The sequence below is a fragment of the Apteryx rowi genome, unplaced genomic scaffold (assembly GCF_003343035.1).
Source record: "Apteryx rowi isolate R43461 unplaced genomic scaffold, aptRow1 scaffold_422, whole genome shotgun sequence".
In the NCBI taxonomy this organism is placed as follows: Eukaryota; Metazoa; Chordata; class Aves; order Apterygiformes; family Apterygidae; genus Apteryx; species Apteryx rowi.
In genome coordinates this window covers 647,792-665,073 of record NW_020450671.1, presented here as the reverse complement: position 1 = coordinate 665,073, position 17,282 = coordinate 647,792, and the positions used below count along the sequence as shown (strand labels likewise).

At 35.9% G+C, this 17,282-nt stretch overlaps 1 long non-coding RNA gene across 1 annotated transcript; it reads right to left on the bottom strand.

The window, feature by feature from the left end:
* Positions 1 to 10,162: 10,162 nt before the first annotated feature.
* LOC112971018 lies at positions 10,163 to 17,258 on the bottom strand. Its single transcript, XR_003255225.1, has 2 exons — positions 16,372 to 17,258; positions 10,163 to 15,111 (listed from the first exon to the last, which is right to left on the bottom strand). It is a non-coding gene; the product is annotated as an uncharacterized LOC112971018 (long non-coding RNA).
* Positions 17,259 to 17,282: the final 24 nt, after the last annotated feature.

The following is a 17,282-nucleotide window of genomic DNA, read 5'->3' as shown; positions in this document are numbered from 1 at the left end:
GATTGCTGAGATTTGCATAGACTATAGTTTGAGGCATTAATTGATTATCAGTTAACAGGAACTAAMAAATAAGAATGTTATTCTAATCAAACTATCAATAGCTGTTACAAGTGTTTTTTCTTGACCACAGTTTGACTTACAGTTTGCTGGTACTTGTATATTGTATTTGTTTCCATTCCACTTTCTTCATCTTTCTGGCCTATGTCAATTACATAATCTTTGGTGAAAAAAATATTTACTCCTCTCTTTTATAGAAGGCAGGGYTGCTTACCTTGCTGCTGGCCCCATTCTATCTGAAGACACTTCCAGGAACTGCCTGGGAAGAAGGTGAAACAGCACCCAGCTCCAAACTGCCCTCTCCTCAGAGTTCTCAGGCCTTGCCCCTCTTGCACACCTGGGTAAGTGCTGAACTGATATGACCTGGGAGCTCCAGAGTTGCTGAATATGTGCAGATAGTGTGGTGCTGCACAAGGCAGGTTGTTCTCCTGAGTGCGAGCCCTCCTGTACACGYGCAGTAGTTCAGTCCTGCGTACAGGCATTGCCTTTGATGCCTCCAGGGTACACAATCTTCTTGCACCCCTAGYGAACAGCTATCCTGTATATGTGCTATAAGCTCAATGTTTCCAACAGGCATTACAGCTATTGCTCATATACAAGTTAATGATTCTACATGTGGGCCATTAACACTGGGATTCCTATGAAGCCATGGCTCCATTGTGCRTTCTCAGTAAACTTATCATATGGCATAGGAGGAGCTGTGGTACACAGCTCTCTCCTCTGTCTGAAAAGGTGGCAATAAACCTGGTATGTTTCTGAAACAGAAAATTGCACAGATTTCATTCTTGCTTGATCCTCAGGCACTGCAGTCCTAAAATACCATGATTACTAGTAATGATAAATAGCAATGAGCTGGCAGTAGCAACCTCAACACTTTACTTACAATATGAACCACAACTCCAGACTAAGCTTCATCTGGACTCAGCAACAAAACCAGCAGAGCTTGTAAAAACATCAAAATTATTTAAACACATTTAAAAAAAGAGAGCAAACTGAAGAACTTGGCTATAATTAGGAGCTAAATAAAAGGCTGTAAAAGACACAAAGAATTAAATGAGTCTCTATATCTATATAAAAAGTATCTACAAATTAGTATCTGTGTGCATAAAGCTACTCTATATTTATGTCTAAAAAGCCATTCATTTAAAAGCTCAATGAGCACAATCAACTATGATTAACACATACAACCAATAACTGCTTACAGTATGCAAGACAGAGTAACATGCTAAAGACATTTAAATGCACAGTACACAATGACCAAATAATTCAGTTCATCATAAGCTATGCTAGGAAAGATGAAACACACCTGGAAATGCAAAAAAGCAGGGCTATTTTATACAAACTGTTTCTGCTCTTATGCAATAGTTCTGGTAACAAGCTATCCATTGTAAAATCATCCACTTAGCAACCTGAGCAAAGAAGGCACAAAGGGAGGAAATGGAAATTGTCATATGAAATTATGTTCTCTTTCCAAATTCTGAGTGTGTCAGCTGCAAACTTCTCAGGAGGCTTTCCCAGTTTTTCCTCATACTTAGTCTAAGYCAGTAATTCAGTTCTGCTGTTTTCTAATGCCCTCCGGGCTCATGACTGCTGCTTCTCTCTCTGTGACACAGGCCTCAGTTGAACCCAACTAATCCCTACAGATTTGAATTCCTGAGTGTATGGACTCAATAAATTGTGCAACCATTGCTATTTCCACAAAGTAAACACTGGCTACAGTGCAGCAGTACTTCTCACTATACTTGCTGTTCTTTCATTTTTCTGACAGTTCATGCCTCAGCCTTATCCTACATCTTTTAATCTGCTTCCTTAGTTCCTCCCACCTGTATTCTGACAGAGTTTCTGAATTCCACTGCACATTTTTTTGTCCATAATGTATTTATCTGAAGTGCTATCTGTGAGCTAGTCTTGTTCATGCATTAAATGCAAATGAGTATGTGGGAAGGATCCCAGTTCAGAATTTTGTTCTTACTAGAAGGTTAATACCTAACCAAAAATTTAAAAAAGCAAAGAACTGTTCTTTCGCTTTAAGCTATTAGCAATTCAAGGTMATATTAATCCTGCACTTGAAACTGGATTTGTCATGCCAGCAAAAATTCTTGTGCTACAGTACAAATTCTTACTTTATAGACTGCAACCATAGGATTTAGTCACGCAGCTAGAGGGCCAATTCTCCCAGGCAATATGTTACACTTCAGTGCTGGAGTTAGCTTCCAGGAGCACAAGCCACCGCGGTTTATACATTAGTGAATGGTCCTCTTTTCTATCAAAGAAAGGACAAGCAGTAATTCTGAATTTATGTTAAAGACCTACTCTTCCACTCCAGCAGGCCCTACCCTTTGTTGCTCACTATAGTAATTTTAGATATTAGAAAATTAAAAAAAACTTGAAAATCCTAAGGGTCAACTGCAAAGTAGGCAGGAAGCAGCAAGAGTGGGAGCTGGTGTGGGGCAGTGAGACAGGAATGGGAAAAGCAGYAAGGCTAGACATGGCAAGCCCTCTCCCCTGTGGACTACAATAGCAGGGCATGAGATAGAAAAGACAAAGGGAAGTTCTTCAGACACCTGAAATGGTGGCTGCAGCTCCATAAGAAGCAATTCTAAGACAACCTTTTCCTAGTATGATCTGCTCATGCAATTTGCACTATTCCCTGAGGCCCTCTGGGCCCCTTATTTCTATCTGCGCTTAGGGAACTGCACTATTTACTTCTCATCCATCTCAGCTGCCCAGCCAGTATAATTATTGTATCTGCTGCTAAAATAGTTCTACTAGCATCATTTTTTCTAGAYTAGGCAAAAAAAGTTGTACTGGTTAGACCACCTATATTCTTGTGCAACAGCATCTAAACCACAGTTTTACCTGAAGTATTACAGCAGCAGCAATGTCAGGCATCTCCAGCCAACATTTCTGTCTGTGAGCATTTTGGCTTATGAAGCCTAGTTATGCTTTAGCAGTATCTAGATGAACATGTGACACTGGCAAGGTTCCCATATTGCTATGCACAAAAATCATCATGAACAACAGTCCTTGTCTGCAAAAATGGTTTTGACATCTGAATAAATCAGACAGCCAAACCATAATAGATAAGGATATTCTGAGTCCTATCTCAGTATCCAAATAAAAAAAAAAGCAAAAAAAAAAAGCACCCTTCCTCTAAGAATCTCACCAAGAGACATTACATGGTTATTTTTCTGTATTCAGGGTGCAATAAAATATGTAAAGATGGAAAGTGAGGGGGAAGGAGTTATAGGAAACATTTATGAACAACATAGCCTCTAATTCCATGAATTTGGATTAATAATGGAAAATCACCATTTCAGAACTAGTCAAGAAGTTAATGCRTATCTTGCACTAAAACATCTCTGGTAGCATCAGATTTACACTACATATTGACATTAAACTCTCTCCTTGCCAATTTTGGCAGAGAAGGCAACATCATCTCCCATTTCTGTTAATTGTTTCTGTTCYCATCTGCTCTATACATCAGTCAATTCAAAATTGGCTGCTGCGCACTCCTTGCTTTTTTTTTTTTTTTTTTAGTTCCCTGCGGAAGAGCTTCTTTTCCCCACCTCAGCCATCTTCCTTGTGACAAACTTGATGTGGGTGCGTGTTGGCTTCCAAAGTACATGCCCTGAATGCATTCAAGTCTTCCTCCTGCTCCTTGTGGAAGCAAACTATGAGCTGAAGATTTACCCATGCTGTTCATTGCAGGCTACATCTTTCCATCCACTACTCAGTAGTTTTCACAGGAAGGTAGGTATGGGGAAAAAGTGCCTTTTTTTGTTTTAGTAGAGTGTTGGTTATTGCAACATGATAATGACATTTGAGTTTTGTTCAGTTGATTTCTATCTTTGATTTCAAAATATTAAATGCTGTGTCTAATCTTAATGTCACTTTGTTTTTGAGGCTGACATTATACTGGTGCTGGCTCAGGTAAGCCAGCTATTTCACCTTCATCATATTGTTTCTCTGCCATGTGGATTTGTGGACTCACATCTTTGATTCAGGGATTTTTTTTTTGTCCTGCATTAAGTGGTTTTGATCCTTGTTTATCTCTTATTTYGCTAGATGGTCTGTCTATATACCTTCCCGGGGCTTTGCCTAATTCTGGTGTTATCAGCAAACAGTAAATGCATGAAAGCTGAGCATGCCATTGTTTATAAACTGAAATTTTAGATTTTATTGTAGTTAAAAAGAAAAGCACATGAATGTTGCACCTAGCCACCCCTGTAAGCTTTCTGCTGACTAGAAACTAGTAGGATTAAAAATATGGTTTAAGAAAACAAAATAAATATTACTCAATTACTCTTTATTTGTTCCAATTTTAAATGATTTGGGCTGCTACTTCCATGCCGTACATAACATGCCAAGTATTCATACTGCCCAAATATAAGCTGGCATCTCTCTTCTTTTAGAAGATGTTAGAAAATTTGTTTAGGGCCTAAACCGAAGCTCAAAATCACAATTAGGCCCAAATTTTCTAATGTGTTGTATACATTACATATTAGCACTTCATAATTTTTTAACTAATGGAATGATTGTGAGCAGTAAGTTAAGCACAGAAATTCTTTATCATGTGATAGCTTTATTTTGTACATTTCACTGGCAGAAAACAAGAATCAAAAATCTAAATATTCTGTATTCACTGTTCATGCACTTTCTTCAGTGGGCTTTCTTCACTAAAGGCAGAATACTGGCAGACAGGAAAAGCTTTCCTAATCATATTGAGGACAAACATTTTGCAAGCTGGTTCTAAGATACTTATGTATTAAATCACAAGACTAACTGAAAAATTCCATCTATTTTTGAATTAACAGAAACCTGGTACAGAAAGGTATTTCAGATTCTGAATTACAAAAAGAGATGCAAGTCCCTGTAGCCATATATTATCATTTGGTAAAGAATGCAGAGAGCAACATGAATATCACTGGAAAAGCACATTGCTTCAGTTTCATCATTATTCATGTGTTTATTGAGTAGATTTGGTTGTATCATACTTAGCAATATAATATTGCAGTGAAAAATTTTCTATTTGCACATTTYCAGGGAGATAAAAGTATGAATTGATCTTTTCAAATGCTGAACAACGCCTCATYCCCCCAGTTTATTGCACATACTCACGCTGCATCTATGGGATGTACAATCCTTCTCTCCTTTTTGATACAAATAAAATAAAACCAATATAGATCCCTACAGTGAACAAACAAGTACTTACACTAAGGAGAGCACACATGGGGATGGAAAGAATTAATTGTGTACCTCGGATTAAGAATGTGGATACTTTTTACCTGAATAAGGATGAAATGAAAAAGGAGAAAATAAGTAGAACCAAAAAAAAAAAAAAAAAGGAATTATTTTACTATAGAAAAACACTCTATAGATAAGTTGTAGTAAAACTTAAGAACACCATTTCTTAAATCCTTAATAAGCACATGGTTCTTTTACCAATAACCAAACATCTTTTCTAGTTTCAGAAATTGTTAAAATAGTACTGAGTGGCATTTTCTGAGATTATTCAAGAAATTTGTTATAAGCAATCTCATTTTTACTTTTAGTGACACCTGAACTTTTCCCCATTAAACTTCAGTTTTACATAATGATGACTAATTTACATGTGTTCAACATGCTAATTATAGCACTGCCATTCATAAAACTAGTTGTTTTTTACAGTTGCCTATTTTCAGAATTTATAAATATGAAAAATATTTCCAAATCTGACATTTAGTTGACAGAGTTGCTAGACTAATCATTAGTTTTTGTAGTTAAAATGCCTCTGAATAAATCAGAAATTTGGTTGAAAACATCTGATTTAGAATTTGTTGAAAGTGAGTAGTTTCAGGTTGCTCCTGTGAAGCTATGTTCAAATGAAGACTTATTACCATTTCCAATCCCATTGAATTTATTTATTCTGGAAAATGAGATTTAATTTTTCACCATTCAGATGCAGTTGAAGATGGCTTAAGACATGTTTTATCTTATGGTAAAATAATCTAGAATTGATCCCACAGTCACTTTGTCACAAATGGTAACTAGCAGTTAGCAGTCTTCTGAGGTCAGTTTTCTGACCATTATAACTAAATAATTTAATTTTTTTCTTTTCATGGGCTGAGATTAGTCACAGGCCAATTTGCAGAACTGCAGAAATATTGCAGAAAGACTTTATGAAACTCAATGACTAGGAGATGAAATGGCAGATGAAATTCAGTGCAGAGAGATATAAACGAGCGTGCAGGGGAAAAACAATGGTTAATTTGTACAAAGTTGGCTGATAATGAGCCTGCCCTTTGCTAAGCAGAGGAGAAATTTTGGGTATATGAAGACAAGTTTACCAGACTGCAGTCTCTGTGCTGGATCCCCTGGAGCTTTATGACTAGTAGTACTCTGTTTGTCCCCTTCATTATCTTTATAGTTCATATTAAAAGGCCCCCTAACTCTTCAGAGTGTCTCTGCTAAGTTCCAAGGGTTAACTTGCTATGGTCTAACTGGTCATCTATAGCACCAGGCTGAAGAAGCTAGTGGAGGGTAGGATGAATTTTTCTGTTACATGTGGGGTCTATTTCCATCTCCTCTTTCCCTTACATGGTAGATGAACTGCAACATCATAATCCCTTGGACGCCTTCAAGAAAATATGGCACTAGTTGGTAGAGCATGCTTGATGTTCCTATGAGGTTCCATAGTTCCAAGCCAACAACTTTCAGCCTCACACTTAAAAACAACAACAACAACAACCAACCTCCCCCTATTCATTAGCTGCTACCACAGATTCATTCCTCCTCTCTTCTGTACTTCTGAGTATCAGCCTTAATTTCAGAAAAAAGCTTAAGCCATTTCTTCTTCCCACAAAGAAATGACTATTACAAAATACCTAAACAAGTATATTAAGTAGGACTTGTATAGGAGGACCTTCTACAAATACTTTATCTCGCCTTCTGGCAGTCAACTGTTCAGGGACTTTTTGAGCCAGAAGTTGCACCTGGACCAGTGTTAAGTAGACAAAGTTTGATTAATGCTACATGAGTTTTTACCTACTGTACTGGATTTCTACAACATCCTGTGGCAATGAGTTTGACAATTTAACCATACTGAATGAAAAAAAAAATCCCTTCTGTTTAAATATGCTATCAGAAAATTTAATTAGATGTCCCTGTTTTGTTCTAAGGAACTGAAAATTGTTCTCTATTCATTTCCTTCCTACCACACAGGAATCCTAGTCCTTCATCATATTCTGAAGCATTTTTTTTCTTTTTGAAGCTGACTATTCTTAGTATTTTCTGTYGTTTAGCTATATTAAAGATTTTGATCGGTATAATAATTTGAAATTACATTATATAGGCTGTATAAAACCCATAGACTTAGTCTGACTACTCTTTTTTATCTGTTTTTCTCACTTTTATGCAGCTTACCTTTTCAATAATGCAGTATCACTTTTATGGATTTTTAAAGTTTTCGCTTCATGCTTCTTTTATAATGGTTTCATAAAAAAAGAAGTGTACAAASAGATGCAACAAGTTTCAAGGGCTAGTAGATCAGGAAGCTTGCCAAAGTCTAGATCTAAATAGAAAAGCAGATGATCCCTTAGTACCTTAACAGTAAGACTAATGCCAATTTCTTTCATCTGTACTTTCAAACATGTTCTTGAAAGTAGATCCTTCACACGCTTACCTGGAATAAAATTTATGCACTCGCAAAAAAGCRTATGGGAGGCAATATAAGGACTGCTGTGTTTCCTGCAGGGCATGTTGCTGACTACTTAATTCTCCCCCCTAAATCTTCATGTTGCTATCAAGAGATTCACATTGCTTTCCAAGATTATAATCTTCTTCTGAGCTCATGCTCAGATATAAATATTCATTGTTATATAACAAATATTTTGATTAGTCATGGTGATATTATGAGATATTGCACTGGTGAAATATCATCTAGGCAAATAAATTCATATTTATCAAACTTTAACTGGGTATCTGATCTTAATGAATCTTACTTTCTGAAGTAGATCCTTAAAAAGTATTTTCTACCACAGTATATGAGACTTTTCCAAGAAGCTTCTATTAAAATAACAGCAGACTGCTAGTCTAATTTTTCACTAGTATTCCAAAAAACAACTGGAGTTCTGGTTTGTTCTTTATTTGTTGAAGCACACTGCAGTTTGAGAAATCAGAGCATTGAGAGATCATGCTGTGTTTCCATAGCAATGACTTCAAGTTATAAAACCAACTCTGAAGACCAGGATCCTACTTTCAGATGTGCACTGCCCATTTCCATGTATTGAAAAGAAAAAAAAAAGCCACAGTGGTTGTGTTAGCTCTACGCAAAGCTAGTAACAGATCTCTAAAAAGGTCTTTTATATATACACATTCTAAATAAATAGAAATGTTCCTTATATATGAACAAAGCAGAGAGTAGAAGCATTTAAAAAAAATTTACTAGCGTTACTCTCTGAAAATGGTTAATCCTCTGTGAACGCAAGAGCAGAGATAAACTATTTAAGCAAAATAGGTTTAGCCTTCTCTAACATGCATTTTTAGAGACAGTCACCCCACACTTTTGTAGCATTAAAGATATTTATGTTAAGAACACTTAATAATAAAACAAATATGCTTAAATGGAAAAGTCTCTAACTATGTGAAGTTCAGTAAATATATGTCCACACTGTTAGATAAAAGATGATAGAGAGTAAACTTGGGTTCCTGACTTCTGATTAGCCACACAGTGCTTAATTGTTAGGGCCAAGAAGGGAGGTATTTTGGATGTCTCCAAGAACACTAACAGGCATGGTTCTGGGAACAGTTTCTTTCTGTCAGCATAGACAAAACTCCAGGAAACTTCTCTTCCCATACAAGGGCAGAGTTATATTTTTCATTAAAAAAAAAGGCAAATATTGTGTGTATAGTAATAGATCTCTTAAAGAGATGTATTTTTAGTAAGATTAGAATGTTTAAGAAAATTAAATAGTCTCCATTTTTAATGTGATAACTCAGCTTTGAATAGCAGCAGTGATAGATTATACATAAAAAAGTTCCCATCACTTTCATTATGATAGCATCATACTGTATAATATAAAWTTTTTTTCTCAACTGTGAGTTAACAGAAAGCCCCCAAAAGACTTGAATGGAATCAAGATTTTAACCTCAAATTATCCATTAAACAGTGCTGATGTTTAAGTCAAAAATCCCCACTGAAAGGTAGCATAGTTGTTTTAGCAGAAGTTTGGAATCAGAAAATACATCTCCTTTAGCAGGCCTCCCTATCCACCCATTTTTTACTGCTGTAACACTTTTAAGAAACATACCTAGATTTATGAAGGTGCATGACGTAACATCATGCCTGCTTACTTTGGAAAGACAAAATACATTAAAACAATTTCAAAACTAGTTCAGGACTTGGGTTCAGTTGTACCAGTATTTATATTTGCATCTACAACCTAGGCTTTTAGGATATTATGTATACAAAAACTTTATAAACCTGCTCACTGCTGCCTGGAGAGAAAGAAAAAAAACCCATCATACTTGCTTGACCAGATCATTAGTGGAAAAGGATGAAGAATTACTAAGGAGAGTTAAAAGAACACTTCAGCTACAGATTCAACAGAGGCTTTAGAATACTGATTTTTCTAGTTCTCCTCTCCTTTATTGATTTGCCAGTTTTCTTAAATTCATGGTATCTGCCTGTGCTAGGCAATACTGTGTAATTAACAGATCACTACAATAAGAGCATGCTCATCCAGCCTCCTAGACCTCAGCTAGTATTTCCACACAGCGCTATGCAATCTAGCTGTTTCAGGGCTACCTTGTGTATCTCTAATGTGAGAGGATTACTAGATTAGTTAAGAAACACAGCCTGGATAGCACCATCTAGTTACTCTGTATTGGGCCCAGTTTCGTGAGAGTTTCTTTCAAAGGGATCCACAGTTTTGAGTCAGGATGTGATTCAAGGTTTCATGTGTGAAAATAATAACAAAAAAMCCCATCCATTTGCAACATCTAAAAYGTCATCTACCATGAATTTAAGTCCACATAGCTCAATAATGCAGTTGTATGGAAAAACTGGAAGTCTCTTCCTCAAGATCGCATAAATTATGCAAAAAATTAGTTCACAAAAATTAGATCTAGGATGAATTGCAGAATTAAATTTATTCTAATCCATACAAAAAAAGCCTGTCACATTTTAAGAGTCTGGTGGCATTGCTGATTATATTTGATACACAAAAAACATTTTATATTACAGCAGCATACTTTACTCAAGACGAAGTTCCATCACTGCAGTGTTCAAAAAGAAAACATAGCTGTATTGAATTGAAACAACACCCCTTTCATTGACATTGCTATCTTCATTTTCTGAGAGTCAGCATAACATACTTGATCACTTCCCAATTTAAAAAGTGAAACAACCTTATTTTTGTTACCCTGGAATAATAAACAGGAGGAACTATCACTACATGTCACAAGACAACAATTGTATCTGCCAGCAAAATCTACTCCCTATTGAGTATTTACTAGCGTTTACCTTTTTTTAAAATGATTTTAAGTAGCAAGCTTCCAACATTTCTCAATTTCTCAGCTTACTGTGAAGATGCATACTCTGCTAATCAACCTAGAACTACTTTYTGTATTTATTTTCACTTATTTTCAATTTTATTTTAGTAAATAATCTTTCTTGTTTTATTCAATAACTGCATGCAAACTTCTATTTTTACCTCTTCTTCACTGTCACCAAGTCTAAGTATCCAACTTGGCCTTCAACGACACAAACCTACCAAGTTCTGATTATCTGACATTTATCTCCTCACCACAAGCTCTTCATTTATCAGTATTCTCATGGTATTTTTTTTTTATGCCACTAAATAGAACCTTAAGAAACGAAGACTATAGGCAGGTGTTTTTACTGTATTGTCTCCTATAGCTACACTCCTATAGCTACCCTTTCCAGCTGAGGAAAAAAATATATGTGAAGACAGTCCTCCTTCCTTATGTTTCACACACAGGACTTACTGAACATACATTTACATGTTGAATAAAAAGACCAGAGGAGCTAAACAAAAAAGACATTAACTCTTGTTTCATTGTTATCTCTACATACATTTACATGTTGAATAAAAAGACCAGAGGAGCTAAACAGAAAAGACATTAACTCTTGTTTCATTGTTATCTCTAATACTTCTCAGTACTAAGTTTAGATGAAGTGACATGACATGAAACCCCTTAAGAGATATTTTATCGACTAGAACAGAAAAGTACTTCACAATCCCCTACTAAAGCATCAATTATATAGCAAGGTATTTATATAAATTCAAATTTCAAGTACACTTTGTGTTGATTACTTTYTGCATTTCCTGACAAACATGCATTTTTTTTTTTTTAACTATACAAAATCATTTGTATTGTATAGCAAAATATTCTACCTTAACTACAGTGGTAAGTCACTTATGTGACAGACAAAACTTGAAGGGGGTGAAATTATTAAACATTTTAAAATACCATGATTCATATATAGAARTATATAGTAATATATGTTTCGATTAATTTTACCCTATTTCTTACCAAGTTTACTGGGAATAACAAAACATACCTTTCAAACAGTAAGAGGATAATTTCACACAAATCTTTTGCTAACTTATGTAAACTGGCAACCCTTACATTCTTGATAGTTTTTCTACCTGAAGAGCATCATATACAATCAGAAGGCAACAACTACTTCTTGGACACCATCCTAGTATTTACTTGTAAACCCTTCTATCGTAAGACTAATTTTATGTGTGCCCATCCATCTTAAACTCCTGTTGAAACTGTAAACTTCAGTTTCACTTTGTCAAAAAACATTAGTACCTAAAGACACAAAGACATCTGTGCATTATGCACTAGTGAACTTAGTAGCTTATCTAGATATAATACAAATAGGCCTAAAATTTCAGCAGTCTTGCCTGTCTAAAAAATAAAAAATAAATGTTGTGATAGGTCTGTTTCCAGTCTTATGCAAATCTAAACCCATATTGTGATAGAGAAGTAGAAATTCACTTTCTAAACTCATACTATTCAAAAAGTGTTATCATACACTCCATTTAAATCACACTTTTTTGGCATTCATTTATTTTTCAGGAAAGTGTTGAATACATGAGCAACTAGGGTCTTTTTCATAAACATCACTGGAAGTTAGAAACACTGCTTATGGGAAAAAGAACTGTAGACTAGATTCTCCTACATTTAATACAAGGATATAGTACTTTAAAAGAATGACTTTATACGCATATACACACACACACACAATTATTTTTATATGTGCGTGCAAGTAAATGCATCTCTGTCACAGCCAGTTATTAAAGCAACTCAAATGTATTTTATTTATCCATGTTCAATACATAAAGATATGTCATCCATTTACAATAAAATCATATCTATACAATATTGAATTTGTATCAGGCACTTCTGCAGTACCAGTAATTTTGTAGATTATCTTTACCAAAGAATACAATTATGAAGTCTTATAATTAGAGTCACTTTAAAAGTTTAYGCAACACTTAGCATGTCGGTCAAAAGTAACAGATGACAAGGAAAGGAATGAAATATTGACGTCATTTTTTCAAGTAGAAGGACCAGGACCAATACTATAATATACCTCAAAGACTGGCAGAGAGATTTTTAGATTACATTCAGTGGTATATAATTTGTCTGTAAATAGTTTATTTCCCCTTTAGTATTTAGGTACACAAGATTCACAAAAAAAGCCCTAACACAGCATGTCTTTGTCCACGTGCACAGAGATATATTCTCCTACCAGGAACACAGTCCTGCAAACACTAACTCCTGTAAAACATTTTCAAGAGAACCCAAGAGCCCTATGCAAAATATGTGAATTCAAGTTATGTACAGTGTTCAGTCTCATAATAAACATAGGTTCACCAAGGATCTTTCTGCTTAAACAACATGTTAAGAGACACATCACTGGCATCTCAAAAGAAAGGCATTAGACAAACGTGATTAACACCAGTACAGAAACTACATTCACAATAATCTACTGCTTGCCACAGAAGTAACAGCATATGCACATGCTCTTTCCCTTGAAATAAAATTCAGTACAAGTTTATAGCTCTGAGAAACATGCACTACCATATAAGATTTAATATAAATTTTGATTTCAGATAAGATTTATTAAGCTTCAGTTCTGAGACAGTTCACAGAACTAAAACAGTTTATTTGCGAACAATTAACAGAACCAGAAGTGAACCTATAAAGCTTCATTTAAAAGCAAGTTATCTATCACCACACAGACYTGCTACCTGTCTCAAGAGATCATTTCCCCCGCTTATTTACCCTGGGCCTAATCAGGCAGCAGTATGAAATGAATAGTTTCAGGTATTTCTATATGGGCAAAGATATAGCATAGCATGATCTCTATTTAAATTTCCCACAGTGTTTCTTGCCTAATCCACATAAATGTAGAATATCACTTACAGTAAAGTTATGACAATATGAGTCAACTGCAATTAATCAGTGCAATGACATTAATAGTAACCATTACATTTTTTAAAAAAATTAGTCAGGAAAAAACAGGGATGTTAAGACAACAGCAAAGTGAGATAGAATCTAGGTATTCCCTTAGATTCCATTTAAGAACTCAACTCATACAAACATTCTTCCCTCTCTCCTGATTTTGGTTGCATATTGTTTTTTTTATTTATTTTTTGTTTTTTTTTAGAAAGGAACTACAAAGCTTGGCGCAATCACCTTCTAAATCCATTCATCATCATTCATCATTACCCCATCTGTCCACTCGTAACAGAGAATCTTATTTCTTTGCATTTTTGCAAATCTTCTCCCATTTATATTTTTAATTACATTTCCAACAAACTATTATGACTGTAGCCAGTAGTCCGTAAGCGAAACTCTTCTATCCCCTAAAACATGAAATAGCACTAATATTTAAGTACAAAAAAAGTATTGGGTAAGGAGGTCGGGTAGCTCTGGCGGCTGCTATTCCACCATCTCTCTAGAGGATCCTCAAATTAAATTCTAAACTCTGAAATACATTTCTCAAGTTGCATATTTAGATTGTAAAACATACTAAGCACATTAGAATACAGTAAAGTGCTCAGCAGCAATCAGTTTCTAGGCACTTAATTTTCATTCTTTTCAGCAGAAATTCAGTAAATTATTCTAAAGATCCTATCAGACACCTATATGTCATAGCCCATACCACTTTATGGCAAGGGTTAAAATATACCTTTATCACAATTATACAAGTCTTTGCAAGTAATGAAGAGCTATTACACAGTTAACATAAATCATATTTTAAATAAAGAAAAATCATCTCAGTTCTACAAAACTCTGCAGAAACATTTGAAATTTATTGTGATCAGCAACACAAGAAGCAACTGTAACCTTCATGAACAGAGAAAAACAGTCACTGGGCAAAGTAAGAAGCTGAAAGCTGAGTGCAAAGTTGTCAAGACTAGTAAACAGTTCAGGCAAGTACACTGAGAAAAGCCTGGCAGAGGACAAAAGTTTGAGCAGGGAAAATAAAAAGACTTGTCCTTTCAAAAGGTTTGAATTCAGAATAATCATTTATAACATATGCTTTCCTAGACACTCCAAAAAGCTAGATCATCCCCTTACATTTAAAATAAGTGAGCTCTCTGGACTGTAAATGAATACAAATATAACAAACTATAAAAACAAATTATGTATAGCTATTTAAGAGATTTATATTAAAAACGGATAAATCAGTTTCCTTAACTAAAGGACAGAGTGGTTAACCTGGAAGGGGTAAAAGCCTAACAAGTGCTTCATATGTTTCAGCCATAATTGTGACACTGTTGTAAGTCATACCAATATCTACTTCAATTTACCCACCTGAGAATAAGTAAAACAAAGTAATAGTAGACATTTCAAAAAAGCACTTTGAAGTATTCAGAAACACAATATGAAAAAGCAAAAAATTATGAAGAGATATTAATAAGACCACAATAACTCCAGAGGTGCACTTCAACATGCCAGGTTATATATGTCAGCCAATTTAKGTACTTCTGATGCAGCTTACATGACACCTCATCTCTTTAGTAACTGCAGAGAAATCAAACTGAGATTAAAGATACATAAACAAATCTTTTTCATATTAGAAGGACTAAAAATATTTGTAGTAACTTGTTTAAATTTATTTAGAATAACACAGGTTCAGGAAAGAAACAAACTTTTTTTTTTTTAACCCACAAGTCCCTATATTCATGTTACAACTTCATGGACAGACTAATGTGAGTAATTGAGTAAACAGTGAGAGCAATTACTCTGAGTAATTACTGTGGGTAATGAGTAAAGAGTTCTGCTGAAATCAATAAGATTCTAGTTGCCACAACATTTCCAGCTACACCACAGAAACAGTACTAGTAGAAAAACATACACGCACACGGATGCGCACAAAAATCAAAGAAAATCATTTTGCTACAGATTAAACACTTGTTGCAAATGGACAAAATATTGCAATTCCTCCTAGTCCAAAGTTTGGGACTTGTTCTACGAAGTCCTACAGAAAATGCCAAAAAATGCGTCCCTGAAGAGATGTATCCATGTGACTTGATACCTTGAAGGTCCACTAAGAAAAACAGCAAACAGCCACTTAAAACATTTGAAAACTGAGACTCTTAGGTCTGAAAGAGTACTGGAAAGTACTCTAATGAAAAGCAGTAGTGGAAAAAAGTGAAAAAAGTAATTTCAGGCTGGAAAGTACTAATTTCCAGCCATGCCATAGGTAGTATTGGTGGGGAGTTTATCTGAATGGTACCCCATTTTGGTTTCTACTGTCCTTGGATATTGGAACAACTATATGAAAAATAAAAATCTCAGATTTCAAATTAGTTATGGGTAAATGCTTCTGTTATTACTGAACTACATTTCTCCTAAATCACAAAAGAAAAAGCATATCCTAAAATTAACCGTAAACTAGTAAAATATTTACTAATTTCAGAATTTTTWAAAATTTTTTTCAAACGCACTAGATCCATGCCTGTGATCAGTTAACAGACATCTTCTAACACTGGAACTGTTAGCATATTTTCCCATTTTCAGCATTGCCCTACCCCCCCAACCCCCTGCCCCCCAATCTTTTCCGTTCTCAGTTTTAGCCAAAATTTTTTTAATTCAAAGTAAAATAGAAAAATCTCTGTGCAATTGCTCAGTATACAGTAATCTGCAGAAGGCTGCATTATGTACTGAACAAAATAAATGAAATTAAACCAAAAAGCTTTCAGCAGCTCTTCGGAACTGAACCAGGAAGGATTTGGAACTGGACAAGGTGGTAWTTATGAAGGGGAACCATGCTTAACCAACCTGATAGCCTTCTATGATGAGATGACTGGTTTGGTGAACGAGGGGAGAGGAGTGGATATTGTTCACCTTGACTTTAATAAGACTTTTGACACTGTCTCCCATAACATCCTCATAGACAAGCTGATAAAAGTGCAGGCTAGATAAGTAGTCAGTGAGGCAGACTGAAAACTGACTGAACTGCCAGGCTCAGAGGCTGTGATCAGAGGCACAAAGTCCAGCTGAAGGCCAGTCACTAGCAGTGTCCGCCATGGGTCGATACTGGGGCCAAAACTGTTTGATGTCTTCATTAATGATCTGGATGATGGGATCAAATGCACCCTCAGCAAGTTTGCAGATGATACAAACCTGGGAGGAGTGGCTGATACACCAGAKGGYTGTGCTGCTATGCAGAGTGACCTGGACAAGCTGGAGAAATGGGCAGAGGGGAACCTCATGAAGTTCAGTAAAGGCAAGTGCAGAGTTCTGCACCTGGGGAGAAATAATCCCAGGTACCAGTACATGCCGGGGGGGCCAAACAGCTGGAGAGCAGCTCTGCCGAGAAGGACCTGGGGTCCCTGATGGACAAGTTGAATACGGACCAGCAATGTGCCCCTGCGGGCAGAAAAGGCTAATGGCATCTTGCGCTGCATTAGGTAGATCGTTGCCAGCAGGTCGAGGGAGGTGATCCTTCCCCTCTACTCAGTACTGGTCAGGCCACATCTGGAGTACTGTGTCCAGTTCTGGGCTCCCCAATACAAGACAGACACAGATCTGCTGGAGCAAGTCCAGCAAAGGGCCACAAAGACGATTAAAGGACTGGAGCATTGCTTGTACRAGAAGAAGCTGAGAGAGCTGGGCCTGTTTAGCCTGGAGAAGAGAAGGCTCAGGGAAATTCTTATCAATAGGTATAAATACCTGATGGGAGGGTCTAA